Here is a 19,089-nt window from a genome sequence, read left to right on the forward strand (position 1 = left end):
ACCCCCCCCACCCCCGTCTCCAGAGCCTGAACTCAATGAAAATGGATTTGGGCAGGCTTCATTCAGAGCTCTGGCTCCTATTCTGGTATAGGGGGGCAACTTGAAGATACAGGAGAGAGGCACCCTAGGCTGTCCTTACAGCTGCCTAGGATGTGTGGAAGCACAAAGGTACACTTCCATTAGAGTTATGCAGGTCACCACAACTGGAACCAAAAAGACCCATTTGTAGTTCCTGCCTTCCTTCCGACAATTGGGAGACTCTGAAAGACACCTTCACTACTCTGAGTCTTGGTTTTCTCATCTGCAAAGAGGGAATCTATGCACAACTAGACCAGTGCTTCTCCAACTGTGATGAAGATAACCCCCCCCACACACACCCATTGTTGACTGATCTTTAGGAAAGTACAATAAATAAGTTTCTAAATGCTTACCCTCGCTTTCTACATTTATTTCACCATGAATTGGTTAAAACGTATGGACCAGTGGTGGCCCATGGCCAACACCTTGAGGAGTAGTGAACTAAACAATACCTTAGGTTCTTCCCAATCCTCACAGTTTCCACTTCCCATAACCAGCCTGCACCTCCACTAGGTTTGCCCAAGCACCCAAATGCTCAGCGTGGTGGCAAGGTCAAGATTACATTTCTGGAACGCCTTAATCTGTTGGGACTTCTATGGAAAAATATCATAAACTAGGTGGCTAATAAACAACAGAAATTTATTTTTCATAGATCTGGATGATGGGAAATCCAAGATCAAAAGACCCATGATTTTGCTGTCTGGTGAGGGCTTATTTCCTGGTTCATAGTTAGCTATCTTCTCACTGTGGAGACCTCAGGGATGAGGGATAGCTATTGTGCTTCTTGTATAAAGACATTAACCCCGTTCATGAGGACTGTATCCCGGTGGGTGCCCCAATCACGTCTTTAAGGCCCCCAACCAAATACCATCATATTGAAGGTTAGAATATCAATTTATTAAATTGAGGGGGGGGACAAATAGTTTGCAGTATGGAAAAAGCAAGAAATATTGAAATATTCCCTTGAACAACTAAAAGTATTTCTGTATCTGTATCTCCCTCTACCTGTCAATCTACAGTCTGGAATTCTTGCCCTACCACTTTTGGTATCAAGGGATCAAAACCAAATTTATTTAATCTTTCTGTGCCTCAGTTTACTCACCTCTAAAATGAAAGCAATTATGATAAGGTCTTAGCAGTACTTTTGGTAAATGTTTATACTGATATAACTTCAGATTTAGAGAAAAGTTGCTAGATAAGTATAAAGAATTCTTACTTTTTTTCAGATTTCTTCTTTTCCCACTTGCTTCATCATTCTCTTCTTAACCCCCTCTACCTTTTTCTTTTCTGACTTATTTGAGATTAACATGCATCCATCATGCCTCAGAAGATCATCAAGATAATTAAAGGAATTGATACTTGTGAAATACTCAAAATACTGCCTGGCATACACAGTAAAGCTTCAAAAAACATTAACTATTGTGCTTGATTTTCAAAGGTCTTTCCAGATATTAAAAAGTGATCTCAAACACTAGTCATTAGGAACTACCCAACACAGACTCTCCAACATGCTGGAGGGTCTACTCCTTTGGCTCTGTCCTGCTCAAAGATTTATGCCTAATTCATTTATTTTCAAATGTGTTGGATTTGACCAATGTAAAAATGTTTTCTATGTGTAGCTAACTTCTAACACTGGTACTGAGTGTATCTGCTCTAAATTACTCTGTTATTAAATCAAAAGAACTTTGTTTTTTTTTGTTGTTGTATTTTACAAAATTGCTGTACTACTGTTAACATAGTATTAAACTGATGAGTAGTGATGAGGAGACAAATCCTCACCCACCCTTTCAGTTCTTTGGGGAAAACAGAGGAACACTGATTTCCAGGAAATTCAAATATGACCCTTTGAACAAACTCCCCTAAGCATCTCAAATGCCTCCTATTTCTGTTACCCAATATGTCTATGCTTTCTGACTCAGAAAGAAATGCTGATTTGCATAATGCCTCCTCTAACCCTGGTGCTGGTTTAGGTTTAAGCTGAACCAGAACTTTCCTTTCTCATATTTACCCTGGGTTCCTTTGCTTCCTGATTTCCTGCTTCATCCAGATCCTGCTGAGCTGAATTGAATTAAGGGTGGAAAAAAACACTGATTCACCTTCATCTTCCTGTATCCAGATTCAGCTGCAGGAAAGAACAGAAAGACTGTTAATTCCACATTCATTTTATAAATCATGCCACGTGAGTCAGTTACCAGAAAGGAATCAAATCACAGAGGCATGTGGTATCCAGAAAGGCTCGCTCTTTTCTACAGCCAGAATCTAGAAGATTGGGTGACCTTCCCAGGTAACTCATTGCCCTTTGCAGAACATTAGAACAAGGTCCCCATGCCTTCGAGGCCCTTGTGCTCAGAACTACCATGTGACCAAACAAATCCTATCATTGCCCCAGCAGGGTCCATCTGTCTTATGACTTGGTGGCAGACAATGTCTGGAGGAGGAAATGGAGGCAAAGTAGATACTTCTTTCATCCTAAGATGAATTCCATATGTACATCTAGAGCCAACGTAGCCTCATATCACTCCCTCCTAGGTAGACTGAATGCTCTGTTCCCTAGAAAACCTATCATTTACACCATGCAATTTGGTACTTGGTTAAAACATTTTTGCACAATGTGTGCATCTTGTTCCTTGGGCTAAGTTGTCAAGGCCTAGAGAGCCAGGCCATGTCTGAGACCTCTTGTTCCCTTCAGAGCAGTCTCAGAATATGCTGGGTAGTAAGTAGGTGTGAAGTTTGTCCCTATAGGTGCCCAAATTAAAAAAAAAAATTTAAAAACAGGGAAATCATGTACCTGCTCTGTCAAACAATTGGCTCCCTTCCCTCTGGCTAGTGGCAGAAATGCTGGCTCCTCCACTATAGCATGGATACCTGGATAGGCTGCCCTCCTGAAAAGGAACTAATGTTTCTCTGCTGTCATGACTCAGACACCTGAAAGGGGCAGTTCCCACTCACACTATCCCACAACCCACCTGGCTCACACATTTCTGTTCTGGAACCACCCTCTTCTCAAAGAATTCAGAGACTTACTAACAACTAGCTCATTTAAAAATCTAAAATATATTCCTTAAAAAGTTAAACATAGGGCTGGCAGTTTCCTTCAGTGGTAAAGTGCTTGCCTAGTGTGTGTGGGGCCCTGGGTTCAGTTACCAACACAGTAAAAAAAAAAGTTAAACAGAAAATTACTATTTATCTATTTACACTATAATTCTTCCTCCAGGTATATACCAAAGAGAATGGAAAATATATGTCCACACAAAAACTTATATATGGGTATTCATAGCAGCATTACTTATAATAGCCAAAAAGTGAAAACAACCCAAAAGTCCATCAACTGATGAATGGAATAAAATATGGTTTATCCATACAATCTTATTTGGCCATAAAAAGTAACAAAATGCTAATACATCCTAAAACATGGATAAGCTCAAAAAGCAAAACACTTCAAAAATTCACAAAGTGAATTAAGTCAGATACATGAAATTATACCATTTATATGAAATATTCAGAACAGGCATGTCCACAGAGGTAGAAGCAATTAGTGGCTGACAGAGGCTGGGAGAGGGAAAGGAATATGGAGTGACTATAAATGAATACAGATTTCCTTTTGGGGTGATGAAGATATTCTTGAAATAGTGGTGATGGTTGTACACATCTATGAATATGCCAATATTGCACATTTTAATGGGTGTGGTTTATGACATGTGAATTATATATGAATTTTTTAGTTGATTAGGGAATAAAATAGAACATGAAACTTAAACTACAATGACAATAAGAGACTGTGGTGTCAAATTAAGGGTCAACTGTAGCTTGTTGACTTTACTACTGCCACAGCCGGGCTTGCCTCCCTCCTTTCTGGGTTTCACTCAGATTCTGCACAGCAGACTGAAGCTTTTCATCACTGGGTGCCCTGCACCTCCCACCCAATGTTTGGATCAGGACTGTCACCTGTCACCGAGCTGTTGGGCTTATCTCAAGTGGGTTTTGATCTGGTCCTACCTCTTTGGACTGTGTTAGCCTCAGGGCTCTGGCTTCTCCATTTCCACAATGCCAGTGCTTGTTTCTGTCAAAAACAATCATCTGTCTTTCATTGTAGTGCAGATGATACCCAAATGTTATCCTTCTCCATCAAACTGTCAGGCTAATTGTTTATAAAACATCCGGAACTGGTTGTCACAAAACATCAGCTAACTCAGCCCAATTAAAACAGAACCCCTTGGTTGAATACAGCCCCTATGTGAGGGAGAACCCTGATGACATTTATGGGGACAAAGGATCACAAACACCTTTCTTAATCCAATGACCATCAGAAACCAAGGGGTGAAGCTGCTATCCTCAGACATGGATCTCAAGCAATTTCATTTTCCTGTTATTAAGATGGTTTTGATTATTTTAAAACTATTTATGGTTTAAAAGGCTGACAACTTTAAGATTTGAGATTTAAATTTCTGCCATGGACCAAAATAAAGAAGGTGGATGCAGTTTCCCATTGCTGTAACCCCAGATCATAAAATTACTTACACAGGAGTAGACTTGGAATTTGATGGGCATGTTCATACGGTTTTCCTCCTAGCCTCAACCTCCCTATGATGGAAGAAGAACTGATGGAATTATTTTTAGTTTTCACCTAGAGAGAAGTTCAGAGACATACTCAATATCACCAGAGTCATCCCCAATAGAGTATAATCCTGTGCATTCTCAGCTTAGTGGTCTTTCCAGAGCAAAGAGAGGATGTTGGGTTTAGCTTGAGTCAGAAGACAAATCTTCCTGACCACTGTTGGTCCAGCACTTCTCTGTTCCTCTGCTCAGATTCCCAAAATGTTCCTTACCTACAATTTTTCTCCTTCTAAAAGTTATGCTGTTTCTCATTTGTAGCCTTTTCTTTCACATAGTCACCTGAGCCAATGAGCAGCATTGATTTTTTAAGAGATTGGTTAAGCTTCTAGTAGGTACCGAATACTGTGCTAGGCTGATACAGAAATAATAATAAAGTCAGGTCTCTCATCCTTAAAGATGATCATAGATAACTGTTATGGTTTGAATACAAGGTGTCCCCCATATGCTCCTGTGAAAATTCAGGAATTTAGGGAGGTGAGATAATAGGATTTTGAGAGTTGTAACTTCATCAGTCCATCCTAGTTTGAATGAGCTAACTGGGTGGCAACTGTACATGAATAGGAGGCCAGGCAAAGTGTTTACAGGGTCTGAAAGGGCAATGCATGAGGTTGGGAGGCAAAGCCAAAACTGGAATGGAGACCCTAGGAATTTAAGATATACCAGATTTGTGGATTGTCTGCTGAGAAAAGCTGATGTCTGAGAAGATCAGACCCTTTGCATATCCAGATATTACAGAAACTTTAGGTCTATTTTCTGCCTTATTTATATCTCACAAGTTCATCTCCCAAGTCCAAGTCTTCTTTGGACTCTAAAGCTATTGGTCTCTAGAGGTAGACCAAGGCTAAGAAAGAGGCCATGAGTGCTACAACCCACAAAGCCAAAGGGGTAGGGTTTCCAAAGCCCTTTGGAGAATACATCTATTCATCATGGAGTCCAGATGCTGAATATGGAACTAGAGGACTTGTTTGACCATCTGGGTTTCAGTCTCGTTTTTGACCCATCCCTTCTTTCTATGGCCCTATTCCTTCTTTTTGGAATGTGAATATTTACTCTGTACCATTGTATACTGAATACATTTATTTGGTTCTGATTTTTACAGTGGTTTGCAGCCAAGAGTTTGCCTTGAGTCTCAGATGAGACTTTGGACTTGGACTTTTGAGCATGCTGGAACTGTTAAAATTGTGGGGACACTTGGAGATGGACTAAATGCATTTTTCATTGTGAGATAGACATGAGCTTTTGGAGGCAAGGAGCAGAAAGTTGTGGTTGGATTATGAGAGATGTGATCTAATCAGTCCATCCTAGGTTGAATGGACTGATTGGGTGGTCACTGTAAGCAAGTGGGGCATGACTGGAGAAGTTGGGCCACTGGGGGCATGCCCTGGAAGGGTTCATCTTCTCTGTAGCCACTTTTTCTCTCTCTTTTCCCTGGCCACCATGATTAGAGCAGCACTCCTCTATCTCACCTTCTGCCATATTGTTCTGTCTAACCTTGGATTTAAAGAATTGGAGTCAGCCAACAATGGACTAAATCTCTGAAACCATGTGTCAAAATAAACTTTCCTCCCCTAAGTTGTTCTTGTCAGATATTTTGTTCACAGCAACCAAAAACTGACTAACCCGATAGCCTAATTGTCTCTAGGACCTACTTACCTCTGACTCTGAACTTCAGGCCCTTTGCATATCCAAATATTGCAGAACTTTTACGTCTGTTTTCTGCCTTATTTATATCCCACAAGTTCATCTCCCGAGTTTATCTTCTTTAGACTCTAAAGCCATTGGTCTCTTGAGGTAGACCAAGAAAACTTTATTGATTAGTTATAGACTTCTAACATAGATAAACAAATATAAATACACCTTACATGCACCTTACATGTCCACTGTGGTACAGGAGGTATAGATACATGGCAGGATGTTCAAAGCCTTGGTATCCTTATTTTACCTGGATGCAGTCAGCTACTCAGCTGCTATCACATATGGCCACAGCAGCTGGGGCTGAGCAGGATGCTGACCATAATCGCTACTCTGAATATAAAATCAATATCCACTGGCATTGCCTTTCCCAAAGACAGCTTTTACAATTAAGCTGCAAACTTTAAAGAGTTTCTACTTTCTTAACAGTAGTCATGGTCCTGTCAGAAGAATAAGATTTAAGTAAGAGCTGTCTGTGTTCACACTACCTTTCTATTGCCAGACCACTATTGATGCTTCCCCATACTTGTAACAGAAATAAGACCTGTTAAAATATAACTTTCAGTAAGGTAGAATCTTGATGCTTAGCCAAATACAAAATGAACACCTATCAAATATTTTATGTAACTCGGTAATTAATGAAATAAACACAAAGACATTAGCATGGTTCAAAAGAACATGTGAGGTGTAAAACACTGATTGATGTCTTACAGGACAATAAACCTTTTGGGGATAACTCTTCCATTAGACAGGATTTTGTGTCTCTCTTTTGGAAAAGATCCCCACAAGTTAATCTTTGTTCCAACAGAGTTTTAAAATAGACAATCCACATAAAGTTGAACCTAGGACTTTACTGAAAAAATACTCAAGATCTCTCACTGGGCTATTTTGAAGTTTCTTGTAACTTTCTGACAGATCCTGCTGCTGGAACTTAGAACTGACTCATGGAGTCTTGTGGGAGTGAAGTCTTTATTATCTGGTGTTTAAAGTTAGACATCATTACCCTAAGTACACATATGAAGACACAAATGGTATGAAAATACTTTGTGTACAATCAGTGACTTGAAAAATTGTGCTCTATATGTGTAATATGAAATAAATTGCATTCTGCCATCGTGTATAACAAATTAGAAGAAATAAAAAAAAAAATGACCAGAACTGTTTATCAATTAACAGGTACCCACCACCATTCTCTAAAATTGGATAAATGGCCATTATCCTTCCTCCACACAGCCCTTAGATGTTCCAAGGTCAAATTTTCTTCGCTTTAAATGCACCCCAGTGTGACTTAATGAGAAGAGGATGCAAACAAACCTGATGTGCAAGTGGACCAGGAAAATTTGTGTCAGGAACTCCTGCCCAATAAGCATACAGCATGAAAACACTCCATGAAGCCTTCAACTACTTGCCATGATCATGTTTTGAAACAGACAAATGCAATTTTAAGAATGCTGGAATGATTTTAGAACCAAGCAGGAATATCTATCATAAAATAAAGAAGGCATTCAATGTTTAAAGAGATATGGACCATCCAAGTCATTTCTATCACCCCCGCCTTTAATCCCAGCTCTCCACCAGAGCACTTCAAAGCCTAAAAGAACAAGTAAACACCGAAAAAACAGAAAAATAGAATTCCTAAAATTCTATCACTCATGATAGGCAAAACTAAGAACACAGAATAGTTGGGGTTTCTTACAGAAATCAGTGTACACTGTATAAGAATGAACATTTTAAATTATAATAAAATTTTATAGTTCTTAGATTTTGGTTTTATAAATATACCTATTCTCATATAAAATTGTTCACATCCATAAACTAGTTATATCTATTACTGTTAGCTTTGTTTTCTGTATAGTCCTTCATTAGAAGTGCAACTCCCAATTATAATATTCTTCAACCAATGTTTTGGTGGGACTGTTTGTGATTTAGGGTAGAATTTTGAGAAATCTATTATTTTCTGTGTAGGCTCAGTTATATGGTGGACAAATAACCCCAGAATTTCCCTAGTTTAAAACAAGAAAGTTGTGTTGGCTTCATGCAACATGATCACCTTGGGTTGGTAGGGGCCTTGCTCCCTTAGTCCTCATTTAGTACAGGCCAATGGAATAGCCACAAATAAAGGCCTTGCTAGGTGTCACAGAAGAAAGAAAGAAAGTGTGGCACATCACACATGCATACATAAAGTGCTCACCCAAGAGTGCCTTCTGCCACTTTCTCTTACATTTCATTTTGGTCAAAGCAAGCCACATGACCATGCCTAATCTCAAAGAGGCAGGAAGTGCAATCTGAAGGGGAGAGTGGATATTTATGACTAACCCTAGTGGCTACCAAAATTTGTTTGGAAAGTGGAGACTCCTGGTTTTTGTTATTAATGATTTTGTTTAGTAGTAGGAATTGAAGCCACTTAATCACTAAGCCACATTTTTATTTCTTATTTTGAGACAGGGTCCCTCTAAGTTGCTTAGGACCCTAAATTTGCTGAGGCTGGCTTTGAACTTGCAATCCTCCTGCCTTGGTCTCCCCAGCAGCTGGGACTATAGGTATGAGTCACCACATTTGGCAAGGCTCCTGTTTTTACACAAGTTTTATTCTTTTAGCTATATTGATCTAGTTATTTACTAGCAACATGTCTATGGCATTAGAATAGGGATATATTTTGATCTATCAATTTAAATTTCAAGGCATCTGAAACATTAACCAAATACAGATTTGTGTGTGTGCCCTTATTTCAGGCAAGATGCCATAGAAATTAATAAGACTAAGTCCCACAAGCAGATCCTAAGTTGGGTAATTTGATTCTGAGCCAGAAGACACAGTTTTCTTTTGGAAAGGGCTGAGATTTGGTATTGGCCATAGTTCCTTTTTCCATAAGTCCTGAATCTGTCAACCTCCACAGCACAGAGGGTTCATTTGTCACACCTGGCATTCATCTGAACTAACACTGGTGTTGTGAGGAAACTTAATTTTAGCAAATTTTGGTTAGCAGGTGATTTTGTGGTTTCAACTTTATTTCTGTGTTATTAATTTTTAACACCCAGCTTAGAGTTGCTGAATCCAGGCTTCAAAACATAAAATTCCCTAACCTGGCGGGGTTAGGTGCAGGTGGAAAAAAAAGAGCCATTGCCAAAAATTCTCAGGAGGTCAGAGGCCAGGTTCAAGGCCTTAGTGTCAGCTCAACAAGAGTTCACCAAGACGAGAATGGTTCACAGTCCACTTTGGCTCCTCCAACGAAAAGGTATTCAAAGAAACTCATAAGAGCACTTGCTGTTAAGTGATACTAAAAGCAAAATTAAGCAGGTCATATAATTCTAAGATGTGGCTAGCACAGAATGCAAAACCTTTACCTGTTAACCAGATTCAATGATTTCATTGGGGTTTCTGAATCCTTCAGGTAGGAACCAGTGTTAGGATCCTGCAAGAAACAAACAGTACATTCAGCTTGGATTTTAAAGGAGATTTTTAGTGGTAGGATTGTTCACAGAGGGATGATCAGGATTAAGGAAACCTCAACAGACGTTGGGGAACCCAATGACTAGCAACAGCAGGAAGCCATTACCACCACTAGACCTGAAGAGGCAGGACCCGGAAATTCTATCACCAGAGCTTGGTGAGAGCAGCAGGCTTAGAAGGGGGGAAGCCCAACAGGAACCGTGACCCTGGAGGAACATGGCCAAGGCAGAGGGGGGTGGCAACAAGTAGCCACATGACCTTTGTCTCACTGGTCAAACTCAGCATCAAACCAGAGGGCAAATGACTCTGGACAAAAGAGACCATCAAGGCTGGTCTCTTGAGGTACAGACCAGAGAAGGGCAGAGAACGTATTTGGCTGGCTTATCTCCTTGCCTAATTAAAAGATGCTGTGTGTAACCGTGTGCAAATGTTTTATGCTTTTTTCCTTAATTTGGCAGACTAGTTAAGTTCAATTCTCCTTACTTTCACTTTTGAATCTGAGACAACTCCTAGAAGCCAATTTATAAATTAAAATGTAAATAAGCAAATGCTTCTCTGTTTGTTATCTGAGGATATCACAAGCTTGTTGTAGATTCAGGATCTCATCACATATACAAGAAGGAAGAGATCTTAACTTATTTTCATTTCTAAACAGATTATTTTTCAGAGAAACTTTAGGTTCATAGCAAAATTGAGCAGAAGGCGCAGAGACTTCTCACATCCCATTGGTTCTCACACAGGTATAGCCCCCACTATCCAAACCCTGTACCTGAGTGATAACATTTTTTAGAACTAATGAAACTACATTGACACATCATTATCACCCAGAGTCCATGATTTCCGTTAGGGTTCACTCTTAGTACTGTATGTTCTGTGGGTTTTGATGAGTGTATAATGACATGTCTCCTCCACTGTATCATACAGAGCAGTTTCACTGCCCTAAACTCAGTTCTGTGTTCTGCCTATTCATCCAGATTTTAAGTTTTAGACATTGTGGTAAAAAGTCTCAAGAGATTGTATTCAGAATTTCAAAATATATGGTTATGTTCCTGATACACAAACAAAACAAAAATAATATACAGTAAATTGGGGGGAAAAGTAATGATATAGTTAAGTGTATTGTTATAGACAACATAACTAATTTACCAAATTTTAAATATTTAAAATATATCTATAACTATTTGTAACCAGCATGTCAAACAAACACAATTAGTGACAAATCAAAACTCAATTTCATTTTAAATATGTGCTTAGTTAAGGGTACTCACCCCTAGTTCCCAAGAAAAATGCTGACTTTCCTGGCCACTTTAAGACCTAAAACACAGTCTCAATTAATAAATAGAAATAGCCCCAGCCAAAATGTTAATTATTATCTAAGATCAAGTTAGAAAACAATCTTCCCTTCCTCATCCAGAACATGCTTCAAGTTAGACTACTGTGGGGGTGGGCTGTGGTTACCATATACTCTCTTCCTCTGTGTTTTTTCTCCTTTGGTAACTGGAGTCTCAGCCCCTGTGACTGGTACAGAATGAAACAAGAACAATAAGGAGAGCTAAGAGAAGTTTCTTCCTCATTCACGGTTTTGCTCTCTGAGCCCAGTATATGTCATATCCATCATTTCTCCCATGGACACTCCTAAAGACTCACTGGAGGCTCCTCTGCAGGACCTCCTTGACATAAGTGATGCTTTCTGTCTCTCTGGCTGCTGTTCCCTGCTCTGCCCTGGTTATCTCACTGTTGGAGCACAAACTCTTACTGTTGGAGCTTCTTCAATCCCCCAAGCTATACTTTTGTGTAGGAATTTATGCTAGCTACCTATTGCTGTGTAACAAGGCACCCTAAGTCTTCATAGTTTAAAATACCACACATTCATTATCTTAGAATTCCTGCGATCAAGAATCCAGGCTTGGCTTAGTTGAGTCTTCTGCTTCAGGGTCTCTCACAAGGTTGGTGCTACAGTCATCTCAATGACTAGCTGAGTAAGAGCTGCTTCCTAATTCACTCACACAGCTGTTATCAAGAGTCAGCTCCTCATGGACTATTGCACAGAGAGCCTTAGCTGCTCTCTGGCTTTTGCCTGAAGGTCAGCCTCAGCTTCCTGTAAAGTGAGCCCCTCCAATGTAGGAGCTTGTTTCATACAGCATACAAGCTGAGAAGGCAATAGAGAGTCTAGCAACATAGAAGTCACAGTATTATGTAACCTAATCGTGAAAGAGACATCCTATCACTTTTTTCTTATTCCACTCATTAAAAATAAGTCACTATAGGTCTAGCCCCTCTCATGGAGAGGAAATTATATAAGTTCATGGATATCAGGAGGCAGGAACCACTGAAAGCCATTTTTTTCAAAATGTCTAACACAGTCATAAAGTTTTAGCTCATCGCTCCCTGCCCAACCCATCTATGGTCCACAGGAAACACCCAGGCACCCTCTCCCTAATAGATGCTGGAATAGAGTGTCCACCTCTTCCCATCTGCCTCTACACTCCTTAGCTTTCCTGGGCATAAGTCAGGTACCAGTCCCTGACCCTTCCAACTGCAGTTCCCCTCAAGCCTATGCACCAAATGGCCTTCTGAAGCTTCCCCTCTAGAAAGACCTGATATTAGAAGACAGGTCCTCCACAAACACTTTTCCCTGTGAAGAGGAAGGGTGGGAACTCACAAAGAGCAATAAGTCTCTCCCAAGAAGATCCAATGACAACCCTCCCTCCTGTCTTTTTCTCCTCCTCCTCCTCCTCCTCTTCTTCTTCTTCTTCTTCTTCTTCTTCTTCTTCTTCTTCTTTTCTCTCTCTCTCTCTCTCTCTCTCTCTCTCTCTCTCTCTCTCTGCCATTTTATAGTCTCAAAGTGATTTAGGGTACTCAAAAGTTTCAAAATCGTGGCACTGCTTCTTGAACATGGCTTTTATAGAGTCTGCATGTGACAATCTGCTTCGCACCCATTTTAGTGTCAATATCTATCATTCTGTGTCTCTACACATTTACAATCATCCTCCTTTGATGATTAAAAGTGCCCTCACTTTTTTTCTCACTAATTTTATACTATTTACACTTTGATCATCCAATTCCATGTTCTCTGGGGAAAAAAATGCATAGGCACCCACTTCACTAATACCAAACCATTTTTCTCAATAAAATCATAGCTGTATGTTCTCTCTGATAAGTGGATGTTGATCCATAATGGGGAGCTGGGAAATAGGAAAATGGAGGAACTTCGATTGGACAAAGGGGAGTGAGGAAAGGGAGGGGGCATGGGGGCAGAAAAGATGGTGGAATGAGATGGACATCCTTACCCTAGGTACATGTATGACTGCACATGTGATGTGATGCTACATCATGTACAACCATAGAAATGTAAAGGTGTGCTGCAATTGGGTACAATGAATCAAAATGCATTGTGCTGTCATATATACCTAATTAAAATAAATAAATTAATTTTTAAAAATCATAGTTGTAAACTGATCACGGACAATCCATTTAAAATGCACAGATGTGTCCGTTCTGTTTACTAGATTAGTCTCATTTTAAGCTTGATTCTGAGATGAGCACATCATCTTCTTTTCTTTTTCGGATTGTTTCCACTAAACAGATTCTATAACAATCTCCTTCAGAAAAACAAAGGGATAGTGTGGAGTGGCATACAACCCATATGTTGTATTTGTCTGAGCTCATTTATCAGAATGATAAATGCCTATAGTATATCCCTTTAAACACTTAATAAAACTATTTGGATTTCTAACTACACTGGTTTGTTTTTAGAATGCTATTTCCACTAACTTAAAATGCCACATTACCAGCAGACTTGGATGTTTAAATTTGAAGTTCTAAGAGCCGGATTCTTGTTGTCTGCAATTGTAGAAAGATAGTCCTGTGAGACTGTTATCTTGGTTTATAAAGTAGCAATATTTCATTTATCATTCCCAAGTACTTTATCATCAGTTTCACTAGGTTTGGCCAGAGGCAAGAAAGTTAGAATTCCTTTTATTTTATTTTTTTTTTCTGTGAATAAGAAATAGACATAGAGATGAACTGATCAGTGCCCAGTTACATGTCAATGAGTGTATGAGTGAAATCGCCAAGGAAGTAAATAGACAGAGGAGACCATCAAGCCCAGAACTTACAACCTATTAATAAAGAACTGGGATGAAATACCAAACAGAGATTCTGAAGGAGAGTCCAAGAAAGCACCATAAAAATCCCGAGACAATTATCCCCACAGACTCAGTGAGAGAAAGCACAGCAGAAAGGAGAGATTATTCCTTGGGTAGGGGCCTACTCAAAATAAGGGTTATCTGAAACTATCAAGGATTGGGAGAAGTTTGTTCTTCTCTGTAGGGTCCCTGCTGACCCAGGAAGATATTCGAGTCTTCTCCAGGAGCTCAGCAGAACTGACACCTGATTGACGTCTCACACTCCTAACAGGGACCAAAAGGCCTGAGCATGAGTCCTCCAATTCCTACTTCAAATAGCTTGAGGCCAGGGCTGCTGTCCTTCCACTATGTGTGTCTACTACCTGGAGCACAGTGAACTTTCAAAAACTACTTGTTGAATAAATAATTTAATAAATACACAATGAGGTAGAGAATTAGCCAAATTGAAAAGATCAAAGAGAAAAATAAGTGAGAGGAGAGAGGTTTCAGGCAGTGCCCTCAGGGAGCAGAAGTCCATGGGTCCTTGGTTTCTACTCAGGACGGGTGCCAGCCTGACATCTTTTGCTCAAACTTTTCTGCTTTAGCAACCTCAAAACTTCACTTTCTCCCCTGCTCCCACAATCTACACTTCTGAACATTTGTCTTCCTTTGGCATATGTTGGTTTTCTGGCTTTTAATCTGACCTACTTTCCCTTCTGTTCCCCTGACCTCTTTTTTCTCTGATCAACCCTCAAATATCCTCCCCCCGCAACTTAATGTTTGAATCCCCCCACCCAGTTCCACATTTAGACAACTGCAGCAGACTCTAGCTTTCTCTCTATCAATTCTCCCATTATTCAGGAACTCTTATATCCCCTCCCCAAGGTATGTCCTGGAACCGTCATCTGCAGAAGACAGGGACACTTGAACGTGGATGATAAACTATCTTAGATAGTGTCTCTGCAAAAACGCAAGTATATGATGTGAAGAATGTAGTTGAATTTTTAAACATCTATTATTATTGTTTTATTATTATTATTATTATTATTATTATTATTATTATTATTATGTAAAAGGTCTGAGAAGAGGGATGAGGAGGAGGGGGGAGAGGGAAAGGAAAAGGATGAAGAAAAAAAGATGGGGAAGAGAAAGAAAAGGAATAGGAGAAGAAGATTCGCCTTGTAATGCTTCAATGCTACAATGCTTCTCCCTAGCAATAACTTGCAGAAAAGTGACAAATTATTTCATTTTCTTTTTTTAACATTCTTAAGTTTTATGTGGACATAATATCTTTATTTTACATTTATGTGGTGCTCAGGATCGAACCCAGTGCCTCGTGCATGCTAGGCGAGCGCTCTACCACTGAGCCACAACCCCAGCCTCACAAATTATTTCATTTTCTATGTCTCAGTGATCTGAAGTTCCTAAAACTCTTTCCTCTACCCACAGCACACTTCTGCCCCTGATTTATCTGCTGATTCTGTCTTCGTAGATTCCTATCCCTATCCACAGCCATTATGCTGGTTGGTCCCCCACCTTCTCTTCTATGTGCTTTTCTTGTGTTTTCATCAATCCTTGGTTTCAGCCATCCACAGGACAACGTTGACGATGTCCATGTCTTCAGCCTAGGGCTCTGTTCTGTGATTCATGTCACCTTTTAAGCATCTTAACTTGCATGTGTTCCAAGCACTTGGAACTGAATACACCTATTACTGAATTCATCATTTACACCAACCCAATCCAGATTGTATAATGCGTAATTGAAATTGGTTCCACCAGTCACCTTGCTGGTCATATCAGACCTCCCCTTCCCATATGCACACACTTAATCAATTCCTGTTAACTTCACTGCCTAAATTTATCTTGAATCCTTACAATTATTGCCTCTTCTCCTCCCCCCAAGCTCCTGCCATACTGCCTACTTAATATGAATATACCTCCTCTTGACCCCTCCAATCCATTCTCCTAATGGCAGCTGTGATCTTTCTAAAAACACAGCCTTGATTATGCTCATTTCTTACTTAAAGCCATTTCAGTTGTCTCCCCATTGTACATAGCGTAATGTCAGATTTCTTTAATGCAATCTAAAAGGACCTTGTCACCCGGCCCTTTCTTAGTAGTAGCCCTTTATGTTCTCTATGCTCTAACAGTTGCTTTCAGTTGCCCAAATGCACCATATTTCTTTCATATTTCAGACCTTGCAAAGTTTCCCCTGGGCCTAAAACAAAGAGGTGTTGAAAAAACTATCTTAGATGAACAAATGATTGAGCATGAAAGACATCTATAGTTGCTAGTGTTCCTGGTTTAAAACAAATACACAAACCAAAAACTAAATAAATAAAACTCTACAATTTATCTTTTGCTTTTGCCCAGGGGAAAAATACATATATTATAAACAAAGGTAAACAGTGTCTTTATAAGTAACGGCTTTGTGATTTCTGCAGCAAGAGATTTTATCTTAATTCTTTTAGTGTAATTTAATTTTGCCTCTTTTATTATTAAACTGCATTTATTATACAGAGGGTTTTATGGTCCTCCAAATGTAGGCTTGCTATTCTCTCTGCAAATTGTATTTTCCAAATATCTGTTCTTCCTAGAACTATTTTTCTATTAGAAGCCAGTTATTGTTTTTCCAGGAATGGCAATGTAAAGCTCAATTGTTTGTAGTAAAGCAACCCTACAGATTTTGGGTTTATGCTTCCCTAGATTCCTGTTACATTATAATACGGCATTCTGATTTTCACCAAACCTCAGGACTTTCACCTCTTATCCAATAAATGGATGTGCCCACATTGTTTAAATCAGCAAAATTCTGATGGTGTCCAATGCCAGTTTCCAGACTGCTTGGTAAACTGCTGAGAGTCTGCAGAAGCTCAACATGATTTTATCACAAGATCTGGTTTTCCCTGTTCAAAAATTAACTACCTGCCTTTGACATATACACAACTGGTCAAGACATAAGCAATCTTTTCTTTTGTTTAGCTTTAATTGTGTAACTCATAGGAAAGATGGTTATGGTTATATCAAACCACTTCATATGAAACTAGCCCCAGCTGATTTAAGCAGAACAAGATTTTTTTTTTTTTAAAAAAGGATATTGGGTAGCCTGAGAATCATTAGGAAGGCTTTAGAACCAAGTAAACTCATGCAATTTCCCCAGGGGTGCAATATCTCTTTTGATTTACGATTTTCCTACAGGTTTTTCATTGGCCCTTCCCACTGTGGTAGCTCTTCTTACCCATAGGTCAAAGGAATTCTGCCAGATACTGACTATATTTATTCCAATTAGACGTAAAGAACTGGACCCTGCCCTGCTCACCTCCCCTAGGTCTACTAAGAGGAGAGCTTGGTTTAAAATTCTATTTATTCCATGACCAAATAAATCCTTGGCCCTTGACTAGAGGACTACAGTGTCATTTCAGTTCCCCAAGAAATTAATGAGGCAGTGATGCCTAGCGCAGGGAGATTCTTGGAAACTTGGAGATGCTTATATCCTCATTGAAACCCAGAAGCCCCAAAATGCAGTCTTTTACCTATATCACCAGCCTCCAGAGAGCAACTATCAAGGATACTAAGAAGAAATAGAGAACCAGGAGAAAACTTAGAACACTGGTGACGTTTCACTGCTATTGGCCTCAACCAGGCCACCATAGCTATCCTTGATCCTCCCATTACAGTGCATTGCAAAGGTCTGAGCCTGTCCTGGACACCTGGTAAAGGGGGGGTCTTGCAGGACCATAGCTGGAGAGTGGTAAAACAGGCTGCCAGGGTAGCTCCTCTGCCACATTCCTATCTCCCTACGTCTTTGAGTTCCTTCGTCAACACTAAATGTAAAAATGCCTGTCATCTCAAATATAATTAGTTTGGGTCATCAACATACCCAGATAGGTAGAAAACCAAGTTTACTCCTCAAGTCCTGGTGCCTGCAGACATTCCCAGTCCCCATGTCTGTTCCAGTCATCATTCACTGTCCTGCAGACGAAAGAAGATGGGGAAATTATTAAAAGGCTACTGGGGGGATCACAGAGTTTCCAGGGTAGCTGGAGAGGCAGGCAGGATGCAACCCTACAGAGGATCCTGGTTCTCAAATCAGGCCACACAATGATGCTTCCTCACTGCCTCACCCCAGGTGCTTGCCCCTTCCTCTCTTCTTAGCCATGGCCACCCTGAGAAATCCATCCCATGACAGCTAGTGCCACCCTAGAGGATTCCCTGAAGATAGTGCCTCCTGAGGCACCCATTCCTAATTGACAGAGCAGGACAGTGTGTCACATACCTGCATTCTCCAGTTTCAAAGGAGGCTAGGGAACCAAGTGTCAGCCATGGTTAGGACACTAATCTGAGGTTGAGCAGGCTCAGTAATGACAAATGCCTACTACAGAGCATTTCAAGATTAATTCTTAGTCAAAATATTTTGAAATGGGCACACCCACAGTGCCTGTGATTTGGTCACAATGTTTTTCCATGGCTCACTGATGAGACACAAATCGATGCTTCAGTGACGCCATAATCCATGCAATCTAGCATGTAAGACATGTGTCATAGCATTATTTTATGTACCACTAAAGAAATGCTGCCAAACTGGGTATAGTAGGGCACACCTGTCATCTCAGTGACTCAGGAGACTGAAGCAGGTGGATCACAAATTCCAGGCCAACCTGGGAAACTTAGTGAGACCTTATCTCAAAATAAAAAATAGAAAGGGCTGGGGTGCTCAATGTTAAAGCACCCTGAGTTCAATCTCCAGACACACACACACACACACACACACACACACGCTGCCAAGTGACCTATGACTTGTTAAAGGATAGTTTTCAAAAGTGTAAAGAACAAAATTGTCACGTAAGTTTTAAACAAGCACATGTTAAAGATTTTATTCAACTTGTTAATTATTGTGGGAACAAGTACGAGGTTAAAACCAGCCAAAAGAACATTTGAGAAGCTATGTGCATAGGGGCAATTAAATGGATTGCTGGGTTAGATTTAAATAAACAAAACAAAATACTGGCTAATGTTAGGCAAGGCTAGAGACATAATCATTGGATTTATTCATTCTACTTGACAGAAATTATTTGCATTTCTATTGGATATAAACGTACAAACTAAACTCTGTCCCTGTAGAGTTGTA

At 39.9% G+C, this 19,089-nt stretch overlaps 1 long non-coding RNA gene across 3 annotated transcripts in view; it reads right to left on the reverse strand.

Moving 5' to 3' along the window:
• LOC125617211 overlaps positions 1–11,135 on the reverse strand; it is a 15,722-nt gene extending 4,587 nt beyond the window's left edge. The window contains exons 1-4 of one of the 3 annotated variants that reach the window (XR_007348124.1): positions 11,103–11,135; positions 9,729–9,796; positions 4,597–4,659; positions 2,087–2,200 (exon numbers count right to left, since the gene is read on the reverse strand). This is a non-coding gene — a long non-coding RNA (uncharacterized LOC125617211). Of the gene's footprint in view, positions 1–2,086; positions 2,201–4,596; positions 4,703–9,728; positions 9,797–11,102 lie in introns of all 3 variants that reach the window. The other 2 variants (XR_007348122.1, XR_007348123.1) reach the window with 2 other exon arrangements.
• Between the last annotated feature and the right edge of the window lie 7,954 nt (positions 11,136–19,089).

The sequence above is a fragment of the Marmota marmota genome, unplaced genomic scaffold, assembly GCF_001458135.2.
Source record: "Marmota marmota marmota unplaced genomic scaffold, marMar, whole genome shotgun sequence".
In the NCBI taxonomy this organism is placed as follows: domain Eukaryota; kingdom Metazoa; phylum Chordata; class Mammalia; order Rodentia; family Sciuridae; genus Marmota; species Marmota marmota.